General features: G+C 37.1%; 1 long non-coding RNA gene across 4 annotated transcripts; it reads right to left on the bottom strand.

The window, feature by feature from the left end:
• Positions 1 to 4,052: 4,052 nt before the first annotated feature.
• On the bottom strand, positions 4,053 to 6,423 carry LOC104724700 (uncharacterized). Of its 4 annotated transcripts, none has more exons than XR_757745.3 (5): positions 5,157 to 6,423; positions 4,884 to 4,974; positions 4,663 to 4,805; positions 4,500 to 4,584; positions 4,053 to 4,398 (listed from the first exon to the last, which is right to left on the bottom strand). It is a non-coding gene; the product is annotated as an uncharacterized LOC104724700 (long non-coding RNA). The 4 variants fall into 4 exon arrangements; XR_015571188.1 differs by having other exon boundaries at positions 4,053 to 4,405; positions 4,888 to 4,974; XR_015571187.1 differs by having other exon boundaries at positions 4,888 to 4,974.
• Positions 6,424 to 13,777: the final 7,354 nt, after the last annotated feature.

Below are 13,777 nucleotides of genomic sequence, written 5' to 3'. Positions count from 1 at the left end.
AATAAATTTGATGAAAAATGTTGTATGTTTTAAGCATGGTTAATTTTTTATTTTGTTTTATTTTGTAAGCATCTTCCTAATACTGGCAACCTTTAATGTTAAACATATGTGTTAATTTGTGTACAAATGTTTATGTTTAATTCATGGGTTTCGTCAGTAATAATAACACGACCACGTTGGAAACAGTCATTGTTTTTGAGACGTAAACAGATGTGTCTAAACCAAATATAATAAACTATCTACTTGAAAAAATATGTCATTATTGCTAGCATAACCAAAGTCGCAACAAAAATATTCGTCAGTTTTAACTACATAGTTAGTCCATCACTCTTGTTTGCAATCAACGCCTTCAGCCTTCCCAACTCTATATGATTTTCCTTGTGCATATTTAAGATGTTAGCAATCTCCTCTTTTTAGTCCTGAAGCGCTTCACGTATTTGATTCAAACTAGTCAACTTTAGAATATATTCCTTCACTGTCTTAAGTTCCTCCATCATAGCTTCATCCCACCATTTAAAAATGTGATAGTCCCCATCCTGCAAATTTTTTTTAATAAAAACCTCAAAGTATGAAAATAAATCTGATGTTTATTCAACCTCGAGATCACTATAAGTGACTCAGTCTAAACATTTAAACCAAATGAGGATGCTATTTACCTCTCTATTTTGACATGTGTAGTAGAGCCTCCCTGGGTTTGTCCTTGTAAACTAAGATTGTAGCTTTGGCCTTTCACCACAGTAACAAACAGCCGGGATCCCATACTCCGCATCGTCATACTCAACTGGACTTGTGTTTGTCAAAGCAGACATTAAGAACGAAACATAGAACGTAACTGAAGGAGGGAAAATAAAAACAAAAGGAACGTTCAACTATTAACCGAATATCCAACTCCTCAATCTACTCCAGCATCTATGGCAGCGGCTCTCTCTGTTTCCCCCAAATCTATTTAATGAACCCTAATTTTGATTTACTTTATAAGATATCGATTCTATTCGGTTTGGTTTATAGAACATTGGCTTTTGTGTCGTTTTTTGTATTGTAAAACAACATGAAATTTTCCAGCTTGTGTCGTTTTCCAAGAGAAACAAACGGCGTTGTCTGCTTGATAGTTATGTGTGTTTAACCGGTGAAACAAAGTACACGTCATCTATACGGGGATAGACTATATTGTGTGGGACTTTCTCGTTTGTTGGGTTGACCTCTTATGTATTACCAAGGTTGGTTATATTGCCAAAAAAACCTCATGGAGGGGTTTTGACACAAAACCAAAGTTATCTAATCAAAGTAATGTAAGTCAAAGTACGTGGTGATTGATTTTCTTTCAAATCTAAACGAGTTTAGTAATTTGTAGTCTTCAACCAGAGCTTACAACCCGGATTTTGACAAATAACTCGTTATGACTAAGTATAACACGTATAATGTAAACCTGTTTTTCAACGGGTTTTGCTAGGGTGCTTAGTTCCCTTAACGAGTATGTAATTATGGATACTTACTAAATCGAGCAAGGTTTACTAAAACAGAGTTGATGAACGACACGTTAATTAACATCTTCATTACATTTTAATTTCAGTAACATTGTACCATACGTGGAATTAAATCGCAACACAGACGGGAACCGACATTAATACAACTAAAGAATTTCACATATAGATTTGGCCACCCACCACACTCCGCAATTTATACAGACAATGTCATAATCACTTGTATTGGTCGATAGTCTTCCCGATTTCAAACAACTACTCAGGACACAGTCCGGAAAACGGAGCAACGAACTGGATGGATATACTAGTGAACTTGTGTACGTGTTTTTACACGCCGTCTTGAATGTGCACAACCGTTGGAACAGATCTTCCCCGATAAGCTGTACTCCCTCTGATTTGAGTGGATAGTGAAGTCCATCAAATTGGTGAAGATAATGAACCGCCATCAGTTCATCCCCATACAAAATAGAGAAAATCCAACATGCGAGTGTGGCCTCTGCTTCTCCGGGAACGTTTTTTTTAAGTAGTGTGATACCTCGTTCAATGTCACGGTCCTCGGCAACGACCAGTAGTCCCTCGTTGTAGATTGCTATTTTGTTCCTAGCGTCTAAACATCTTTCGAAAATACGCTTGTGAATTCCTTCTACTTGTCGTCCACCATTTGGGTTCCGTGACGTTTGGAATGAAGAAGGATGCCAACAGATGTGGTAGATGTTGGCATCCTTCAGAACTTCGGGAGCGAGCACTATTTTCACTCCCCGACGACCAGCCTTTAATAATGGAGCAAGATACGACAATCCATCAACTACGATATGCCGGGCGATTTTTATGAATATCTCGTCTGGCAGATCTTAGTTGTTATGCCTAAAAGACGCCATTTTTTTGCAGTTAACTAAACAAATAGAAATATGTGGAAAAACAAATACACGGAAACTACAGCCTGCCCACTAATAAAACAAACGATGTGGGAGGTGGTTGGGGATTTTAGCGAAATTCTGGAATGTTGAGTTAGTTTCTATATGACGTCGTTTTAAGTGTCGTCTTTTTTTTAAGCTTTATTACAAGTTTACAACATAAAAGGTTTCCCATAGTAAATCACGATGACACATTGCATAATAGTGATGTGGACTTGAAACCTTTTGAAAGAAACACGTTAATGCGACATAGTCGGGTGATTTCTTCGAGGTTGAAAAAGTAAATATTGTTGCTACAATGTGAACCCATTACAATTTTTTTGTAATTATAATATATTTTCTCATATATACCACCAAATATCACGTTCGCATTGTCCGATCTATGCATAGAGTTTTCTGATTTGCCAGATTTACTGGATGTCTGGAAGTCAAGGCGCCATTATAACCGTCATACCCAGAAGATGGACTCGGAATGAAGAACTAGAGTGGGAATTCAAAGTCGACGTTGAGCGCGGTGGTAGGGCAGTAGATTCCACAAATACGGATGGGGTTGAGGATCTCCGCTGTTCTGTAGATGTTGCGTACTGTTATACACACACCCATTTTGCATTCACTATGTCTTACTGGGTGGGAAATCAGGTTGTCGCAAATACTTGCGTCTGCCCCTTTCCTCGGCCTATCACGACCGACGCTGAGTACAGTGTTTTCCGTCGCCTTCATATGACGGACAAGGGCATTAGTGTATATGTTACCTGTTTAGGCCAAAATTATAGGGTTGTTTCTACAATTGGCCCTTACGGCGATGGTGGCGAATATGGAGAGCTCATAACAGGCGAAAGTACTAAGAGACATCGTCAGCCTAACAGAGTCCTTGAATCAGACTTACAATTATTTGTGGGCGAGGAGGTGCCTGAAGAGGAGGACTATGACTACGACTTCTGGACGGAGTATGTTATGTCTGATATGTGTGGGGAAGATATTGTTTACGCTTTTGCTTCTTAAATTATGTTCGCCCCCTGCACTCGTTATGAATTAACATTGGTGTACGTCTCATTCACTTTGTGTATGTTAAAATACCCTATCGTTAACTACAATTACGAACCCATTTTGGTATATGTACTCTCATGCACTCCTACTCGATTATAATTATTTAAACAATTAAGTAGTGTGAACTACTTGTCAAGCTCGTGTTATCGGATTTGAAATTCATTATATTCGAATTAGCTAAATATTAGCTTTAACTCACCCATCAGCTAACCCTAAGCTTTTAAAAATGACATTTGTAGGTTCTCCGATGTGACAAGTCGTATTTATTATTGCTTAGATATGAAAGTTTTTTCATCATTATGTTTACTTGATGTGTATCCAGTTACGTGATTATCATCAATTCATCCCAACGATTCCAGTACAAAGGGGTATAATTTTGTTTAAAACACAATATATATATATATATATGTTATATTCTAGAATATAGTAGTAACTAATATCCCCAACTAACTCCTCAACCTTTTCAGGCAGATATAGGTCAGTTCTAACGTTGCTGTTTTGGGCATTTACAACGGTTTGAACTCATTCTGTTTCACACGGGAAAATAGAAAACAAAGTTCATTATGTAACTAATAAGGAGTTGACATGTGTAGGATTTTTCTGAGAAACGTTTATTGAAAAATATAAGTTGTTCTATTTCGTACTTCAACGTTACTCTGTAAACCGCCCAATGTATGGACTGTTCTGCTTTACGCTTGATTGAATATACGGTTATGTAACCTTGTGTACGTAGACCTAACAAATCAAGACTTATCATCGTTTGTCCTTCTAATTAATTATAGCAATCAGGTACCAAATTTTGTTCAGACTTAGTACAAGCTTTCAGACCATTCAAAAAATACAATATATGGAATAGAAAACCACATTTGTTATCTCTCCTTCATGAGACATTTTTTCATCTTGTGTCACAACCCTCTACCCATCGTGTCGCATCACATGGTTAATGTGATACCGTGCTGCAAACTCACATATGAAATTATTTAAAAATGTAGATGTAAGGTTCTGAACAATATGAACAAATACGGTGTCATACCAATTATAAATAACATAAACTTACAGATGTTGGTGATGTTCAAGTCCATCGAAATCTGCTTTTATGAATATTCTAGAAGAGGCCACGGTGTGTACAAGACATGGTACACCTACACACATTTGCCATATTGAGTAGCTTGACAATTTACATGAAGTTGGTTCTATCATATCAATCTGCTGTGACGTACCTTCATATCTCCCAACCTTACAGAACCGGAAGACACAAAACACTGGTTCAGATTTGACGAGATCAGGACACCCGTTTGATTCCCAAAGAGTGAGAAATCGAGAGGTATAGAAGTCTATGAGACGACATTTGATACTTTCATTCCTGCATTAACGCATAGTTGCTATAACTGTATTATTTATCAAGGTCATATATATATCCTATGCTTATAATAAACTTTACCTACCATTCAGTAGAGTGAAGACAAGTTCACCACAGCTGCCATCTCCACGTCTTCTTATGACGTCCACATGAACGATGCACCCACAAACATCTAACGCGGGGAAAAAAATTCTAGATTTAACGATTATTTTGAACTTTTTCCAAATGATGCACATAAGTTCGAAATTCTAAACTTCCCAAACGACCACTAAATAAATCTCAACATTATTATCAAGCTCATAAATTCACGGACATTAATATTAAAAATGTAAAGAAATTATAGATAAAACTGACCCAAAGTGATGGGATGAGTTACTCTGCCACGGTTTATATCATCGAGATCTTCGAAGCGGAAGTAATTTTTGTTATTCAAAGGTTGGATCAAATCTGATACTAGGATTTTTGTGTCTCTCCTAATCCTAGCAGGTTCAATTACCCTTATGCATTGTAGTACTTAAGGTGTCAATCCAAATGGGATTATGCTAATCACTAAAGATGCAATCAAGATAGTACAAGTTAAGCCAATTTAGAAATGGGGTGGTATTCTATCAACCTAATGAAACAGAAATGTAAAATGCAAAATGTAAAGTACTTAAACAGAAACTAAATGCAAGATAAATAAATGAAAGCAATGCAGAATATAAAGAAGCAAGAGTAACAAAATACAGTAAATAAACAGGATGAAAACTAAATTAAACAGGAAATAAACAAGAGCAAACTAGAAAAGAACAGAACAATGCATAAACAAGAAATTAAACTGGAGCTCGACCTAGCACTCGAGCGAGCATGGTATGAACCAAGGTCGAGTGCATGGTCGAGTGATGCAGAACACAAGATTAAATGCAAAACTAAAGTGCAAAAACTATAAAGCAGAAAAGACAAGTAATTAAATGCAAGAAACAGAAGCAAACAAGTAGCAAATAGATCCTAAGGATGGGAATTATTAGTTGGTATTAAACTTAATCTATCTAGGTTGCTTAACAAAACTCAATCAACAAAGAGCTAATCCTTAGACAATGATCTTAAGGGCTTACCAATCCACTCTCATGACAGAGGTAATCAAGTTTAGTAACATCCTAACCCAACTCTCATTGGTGAAACCATACTAAACAGGTTTTAAGAATCAGATCATTAATGTCAAAAATCACTTTAAACATCTAATCTCTTAGCATGCTTCATGATAATCTCTAGACTTAGCCTTATCTAGCAATTTAGACATTGGTGTGATGTTAAGAAGCTTAAGATCTATCCTTACTTTCTCAGTATAAGAATAGCATAGAGCATATCTAATCTAGAAAGGATTTTATGGAATTCAAGCTTAAACAATCCTAAACAAACTTAGTTCTCTACCAACCTAACCCATCCTTAAGAATCTATCTCTACTCAGAATCTAATAAATGAGATGTAAGAACACAAACCCATAAAATGATGAAACAGACATAATCATAAAGATGATGATAAAATAAGCAACTTTGTAGAAGAAATCAAATGAAAATACTTAAAGGATCAAAAGTTATGAAGATTACAATTTTTTGGTGGCTAGACCTAAAAAAACGAGCTTGTTCTGTGGCCAGAATTAAGAGACCTATTTATAGAAAAGAAGGGAAGCCCTAGTTAATTAGGAGACAAAATAGAGTATGTGTTCTCTCTAATTTTGTCTTCCCGTTTTATATTAGTATTTTCTAATCAATTCACAACCATTACATCCTACTTACTCCTTTCATAATTAGATTTACTGAGAAGGGGATTTGATGAATTTACTCTCATCTACTACTACTTGTCTCGAGGAATATCATTTTATAAATATACGGTGTCAGTTAACGTGTCGAGATCGTGTATCGGATTTGAAATGAATATTAATACGAATTAGACAAATATTACACTTATCACGTCTGGGTCCGGTAACCCTATGGTTTTAAATGAGACTATTAGGTTCCACGGCATGACAACTCGTATTTGACATAAGTCGTTGGTACTTATAATTTGAAATGATTCATATCTCCTCATTGTGTTTTTACTGAACACTTTTTAAAGTAAGTAATTTTTACACCTTTCCTCAACGATAACAGTATAATTTTGGTTAAACCGATACGTCGATATTTTGTTTTTTTTTTTTTTTTTTTTTGAACCAGTAGTCTGTTACGTAATTGTGACGTCCACTTTCTCCCAACTAGTACAGTGTAACTTAGATCTGATTAGGCGTTCGTTTACACCGAGACGAATAGAAATATATATAACGCATTAATATTCAACAATATATACAAATATCCTCACCTAATTTCTGAACTTTTGAAGCATATATATGACAGAAAGAACGTTTCTATGGTGTAATTTCCTTTAAATTTAATAATTATACGAGAATAAAATCTCCTGCAAAAATGTCGAAACCACACAATAAGCTCCCATATCTATTTGATGATATTTTCCTCGAAATCGTAAGGCTTCTGGCAGTAGATGGCCTGTCGCACCTTGCTCCAATTTTAAAGTCGGGTCGGCGAGGACTGAAGACGGTGCTCGACCCCTATGTTCTAAAGGATGCAAACATCTACAACATCTGTTGGCATCCGGTATTGTTCCAAACGTCAGACGACCCAAATGGTGGCCCACAAGATAAAGGGATTCATAGGCGTATATTCAAAAGATGCTTCAAAGCTGGAAACGAAGTTGCAATCTACTACGAGGGCCTCTGGATTGTTGCGGAGGAGAGAGACATCAAGCGAGGCATTTCTATTCTATCTCGTAACGTTCCCGCAGACAACACTTGCATGTGGTATTTTTTCTATGTTATATGGAAACAAGCAGATGGCGGTTCATTTTCTTCACTTGTTTGATGCACATCACTTTCCTCTCAAATCGCATGAGGTCAGATTTATCGGCAAGGCTGTGTTTCGACGGTTGTTTACATACTAGGTGGCACTTCAAAACACATTCATAGATAAACTAGTCTATCCATCTACTCACCTGATCCCTAATCCGGAGTGTGCCGCCATCTGTTGTATCCAATCCGGTTTCTTCTCCCTAAACTTTCGAGATTACGACATCTTGTGTACTAATTGCGGACTTTGGTGGTTGGCGAAATCTATATGTGAAATCCTTTAGTTCTATAATCTCCTCTGTGTCTTTACAGTTTTTATTTTTTGTTGTCATGTACGGTTGTATACGGCTGGGTACGTACATGTGAACTTATATGAGCGGTGGTACGTACATCGATAATTTTTTGGAAATGTTATTATCAAGTTGATATAAGTAATACGATCGACGGAGAAGGTCATGGTTATCTCATATTATGGTTGTCTCTTATTTAATTCTCGTTCGATGACAGATAATTTATATTAATTTGACATCGTCAGCACGAACCGTCCCACATCTTTCCGACTATGCAGCGTGTATGGTAATTAAATAAAACCAAACGATATGTACGGGACTAGTCCATGTGTACATACATATGCTTAGTTTAGCATTCCGTAATTCCTTTACGCCCCACAAAATACAACTAGTTAGTCACTGTGTACAACTGTGTATTTATGTATGATGCCCTTCTTCGGTGTACATACATATATATATCGTTGTGGGAATGGGGTTGATGCCATACATCTGTGTACGATGATGGATAACACTAAATAGAATACATTCGTTGATTAGAAAATAAACTTCAGCATACACCGGATTACACTTTCAGCTTCCAAAAAACAACAACCATAAAGTACATAATATTGTAACATTAACCAAGTTGGCGACGGGAGTAACTAAGGTTAAGCCACAGAAAACATGAAAAGAGGCTCTTAAAAGAATGAGCACAACTCCTGTGCATACCAGTAGAAAAAACAGGACTTACACCCAGTAAGGTAGCTACTGCAAGTACACTTACGGTGGTGGAGGACAGAAGCCGACGATCTCACTTCAAACGGGGGACCACGAAGATGGAGGTTCGCAACATGGAACATCACCAGTCCAACGACTTCAACAGCGGTGTTCATCTGAGGGACCATGCACCAGAAAATATTGCCAAACGCCTCAGCCTCCATCACTTGGCTGGTACACGTTGCGAACAACATGTAAGCGAAGTTTGCATACGGATCAGTTAGTGCAAGAAAACGTAGCAATGCCATACCTTCAGCAATTGTCAGGGAGTTTGAAGCAAGCTTGACGCCCTCTAGGTAATTCGCTACGATGTGGCCCCTCTGGAGGAGAACTTCAAAGTAGGACCTGAACTTAGACTCCATATGGATGAACTGTGGCCATGACACAAACAGATGAAGTTAAACAGTTTGGATGTCGACAGTATTCAGCGCTTCGGCCAAGGCGTGGATTGGGGTGACAGACACAGGGATGAAATTGACAAGGAGGCTTGTAGGGTTTGGCAGCTTGATGGCCAGGAAAATCTCATTTGGAGGGGTGTTCATGGTTTATCTTTTTTGAGTCGATATGGGCTGAGGATGGTATTTGCTATGTGTAGGAACAAAGTCATCTTCTTACGTAACACCTATATATAAAGAGAACAATGGTAAAAAAATTTTACTATATCAGATAATTAATTCGATGGTATTGATAGTAAATACACTCCCGTAAATGGTAATATTGTAGACGAATAGATTTTTATAAAATGTAATGATTTATGTCTGTTTAGCCAATTGTAAATTGGCTCTGTTGGTTTTTTGGTAGTCGTGTACGTGTATATAAGTAAAATTACATAACTGTTATTTGACATCTAAAACTCTGCAAGTCATTTCAATTTAAATTGATTTACATGGATGTCAAATCAGTTGGAGTATGCCATTGCATTAACTTTGGTGGGTGTTTCGATGTGGCCATTGCATTAAAATTGAAACATGTCATTGCATTAAATACCACTACTAATAGATACAAACCCAAGTAATTTCCCTATATTATATATTTAATCTAGTGGTTTCAATTTTAAGTATAAAAGGATACAATTCCAACTAAGCTACACGGGCATGTAGGTGTTTATGTAGGCCTTAACCATTTGTCCTCATCAAATAGGTAAGGGTACAGTTAGATATGTATCGTAGACAATAAAATAATGGGAAATATTAGTTTAAATCAAACTTAACATCTTACTATGTTCAGCTTGTGGGGAGTTGGAGAGCAACATAAAGTGTATTAAAAAATCTAGCATATTGCTTCACTCCTTTGCTTTGCATGTGTCTGTCATGAGACGTTAAATATATTTGTGTACGTAAATTAAATCAATTGTCGAGTTCTCACATTTGACAATGTTCGTGGTTAGCTTTATTTTCTTGCCTTACTCTGCAAAGGTGCATCACTGAAAAAATACTTCGTTTAATAGGAAGATTAGAAAGGATAGGAGATAAGGTGTACACGGAAACGATGAAATGCAAATAAACATAGTTACAGTAAACTCAAACATGTTTCGTTATAACTACTAAAGCATTTGACTAATTCGGCGAGCGCACCACCAGAGTGTGCATTTCTTGCAAGGATGCTTGTAACGGCCCTCCATAGTGTCCACGTCTTTCGTCGTCATTGAGAGTGCGCATTTTATTACGCACGAAGGAGTTGTTATTTCTCTATCATCAGGGTAATCAAAAAACACACCATAAGTGTTATTGTGTGATGTTCCATAATGAATAAGCTGGCAGATGAGTTCTTCACACAGCTCTCCAACCTCTTCAGAGTCAAGTGGGTAGTGTTTTATAGAAAACAGCCGAAGCGAATGACCCGCCTGGACACCAGACCCTTTGCAGATGCACAATATGGCATACGCAAGAGTAGCGTCAGCATATGTTGGGACGTTACGCTGGAGTAACTTTAGCGCCCCTTCAATGTCCCCAACTTTTGTTACAAGACAAAGGCCTTCATAATATATGGTCGTTGGATTTTCCGCCTTAAGGCACCTTTCAAAAAACTTCCTGTGTCGACCACCATCAGTGATATCATCGGGGTTACTGCAAAGGTTGAAGATGTTTGCCTCTATCAAGACGTCGGGACGGTAAACTATAGTTTTGCCTCTATTTCCTGCACGTAGGAGTGACTGCAGGTACCACTAGTGTTTGGCTGCCATTAGTTTAGCTATTCGCGCCAACATATCGTCAGGAAGATCTAGGTTGGTCATCTTTGTAATGAGAATGTAATGAAAGTATTATATGCACATAGGAATGCAAACTTAAATAATACTCACTTGTTGATGTGGTTGGGGAATTATTTGGTTGGATATAAATGATACTTGATATAACTGCGTGACAAGATGGCGAGGTGACATCAAATCACTAATAATTATATTTTTCGACATCCACTAACATAGACAGGGCCATGCCTATGGGTAAGAAAAAAGGCATTTGCCTCAGGCCCCCAAAATATATAGTTTTTGTGTGTGTTTTTGGAATCTCAATTCTGGAAAATATGGTGTATTATTATGGTTTGAAGAGTCTTTTTATTTCCTAAACAACTCATGTATGACTCATTTAAATATATTTATTTATAAAAATATACAAAAAGGAAAACAAAACCTTAAATTGTGAAAGACCTAGTAAGGTCGTGAAACAAAAGGAAAAAAGATTAAGAGAAGTTGGTGAAATAGTTTATTGAGAAAAAAGAACGATTATGTTTAAGGTTTTTTTAGATATATTTTTTTTTCAAAAATTTATATTTTTGAACTTTTGATATTTATTTTATTATACTTTTGAATTTTAATATTTATTTATTTTTTTATAAAATATATTAAAAGAACCTCTAATGTTAAGTTCGTCTTAAGTCCCGATAGACCTGGGCACAGCACTGAACATAGAGATTGAGTGTCGTTTTGGGCATCATAATGGGCCCTTAATATTTTAGGCCTGTATACATCATAAACCGTTGCGATGTTTCCATATTAAACGACGTATACGCGGACATTAGGTTAGAGCAACTTGGCGAGAACAGTAAAACTTTAAGAAGTTAGTCAATATACTTTCAGCTTCGAAATCCTCTTACCACCTAGGTAATTTTACTGGGGGAGCAATGGTGGAAAAGGCAGTGAAAAATGGGAAGGAAAAAACAAAAAATGCACGGTCAAAATGTGGTGACACAGAAGTGGGAGGGGGAAAACAAGACGAGTGTCTGAGCGTCAGGAAAAACGTGGTCAGCAACTGTTTTTTCCTAACATTGGGGAAGAAAAAAAGGTTGGTTCGGACTGATGTAAGTATTGAGTTTTAAAAGAATATAATTTCCACGAATTGTGCTGAAGGTTGAGTGACTAAAATTTGTCTCTACGAAACCAGCATTTAAAGGTCCTAATGGCAATGCTGTGGAAGGGACAAGGGGAAATCCTAATAAAGAGAAGAGCTGCATACCTAAACCCTTTATTTACATAGTTTGTGAACGAAAACTATTTCGCTGCTACAAACACGCCATATGCAGAACTATACAATTTCCGGTGGAGTAATGATATAAAGCCATTCGTTCTAGGCAGATCAACAACTTGGGGAAGATCTGGTGGAGGAATAAAAACAGAGTTCTTTAAGAAAGTGGACATACTATACGTCCCGATAAAGTAGATAAATGGGCAGTGGGTTGGACTCGTTATTAACATGGTATTACGGAAAGTGGATATATTAGATCCTCTCGGCGAGTTCAACAACAAACCTGAGATGGTGCAGTGTTGTAATAGGAAATTGTGTTGGCTGTTTGTTTTGGTAATTATCCCTTATCCTAAAATTGGGAAAAAATTTCCCACACATAAATCCCCCATTTCCTATTAGTATATATGTGTCATAACCATATTACGGACTTGAAATGATTTATAATCTACTTTGTCAATCTCAATTATTCAATACCCGCTCAGTTTAACGTAGTGGCAGACATGACACCAGTTGGCAACTGCGATGTGACAACTGATACCCCCAAAAGTCGTATATACAATAACGTAGATGAGATGTTTACAATTAAGTAGAGGGATGTGATTTATATCTCATCGATGTGTTTTGTTGACTAAGTTTAATATGATGTGTTTGTAATCATTAATAAGTTAAAGAAATCTGGTCACAATTGTACTAAACGACCACAATGTTAACTAAATATTTTCTGGTTAGCATTCTATATATAATAATTAAAAAACCTATAACTCCCACCTACTACGTAGACATTAATTTTTTTATGTAGGTGTTGAACACCGTCCACAAGTTGCAACACATATGAAACATTGTTTTAGGAAAATCAAGTGAAAATGTCGTCTGCAACTCAATATATGCCTGATATACTAGATGAAATGTTGATTAAAATCCTCGACTTTCTCGCAGTTGATGGTTTGGAGTACCTCGCTCCAATATTGAAGGCAGGTCATCGAGGTGTAAAAACGGCGCTTACACCCGAAGTTTTAAAGGATGCTAAAATCTTCGACATATGCTGGCATCTGACGATGTTCCAAACACCACATAACCCAAATGGTAGAGTCCAAAATGAAGGGATCCATAGGCGTATCTTCGAAAAATGCCTAGATGTTGGCAACAAAATGGCAATTTTTTCGAAGGTTTGCGGGTTGTTGCCGAGGTGAAAGACATTAAACAAGGTATCGAACTTCTAACTCGTAACGTTCCCACAGAACCTATATCGACACTAGCTTGTGGGTTTTTTTCTATGTTAGAGGGGAACAACAAGATGGCTATTCATTTTCTTGACCTGTTTGATGCACATCACTACCCACTTAAATCGGAACGAGCAAGGTTTATGGCCAAGGGGTTGTTCCGATTGCTGGGTAGATATCAGACGCCGCGAGTAAACACATACAGGGACATATTCGTCTATCCTATTGCTCCCTTGATCCCTTCTCCGGAACGTGCTCGATTGTGTTTATTGGAGCATGGTTTCTACTCTCTCAACTATCAAGATTATGACATTGTCTGCACAAATTGCGGCCTTTGGTGGTTGGCGAAAGCTATATGCGAGATCCTTTAGTTATA

Source organism: Camelina sativa, chromosome 11 (genome assembly GCF_030686135.1).
Source record: "Camelina sativa cultivar CO46 ecotype springtype chromosome 11, ASM3068613v1".
Classification (NCBI taxonomy): domain Eukaryota; kingdom Viridiplantae; phylum Streptophyta; class Magnoliopsida; order Brassicales; family Brassicaceae; genus Camelina; species Camelina sativa.
The sequence above is the reverse complement of the archived record's forward strand: the minus strand, read 5'-3'. Positions and strand labels throughout refer to the sequence as shown.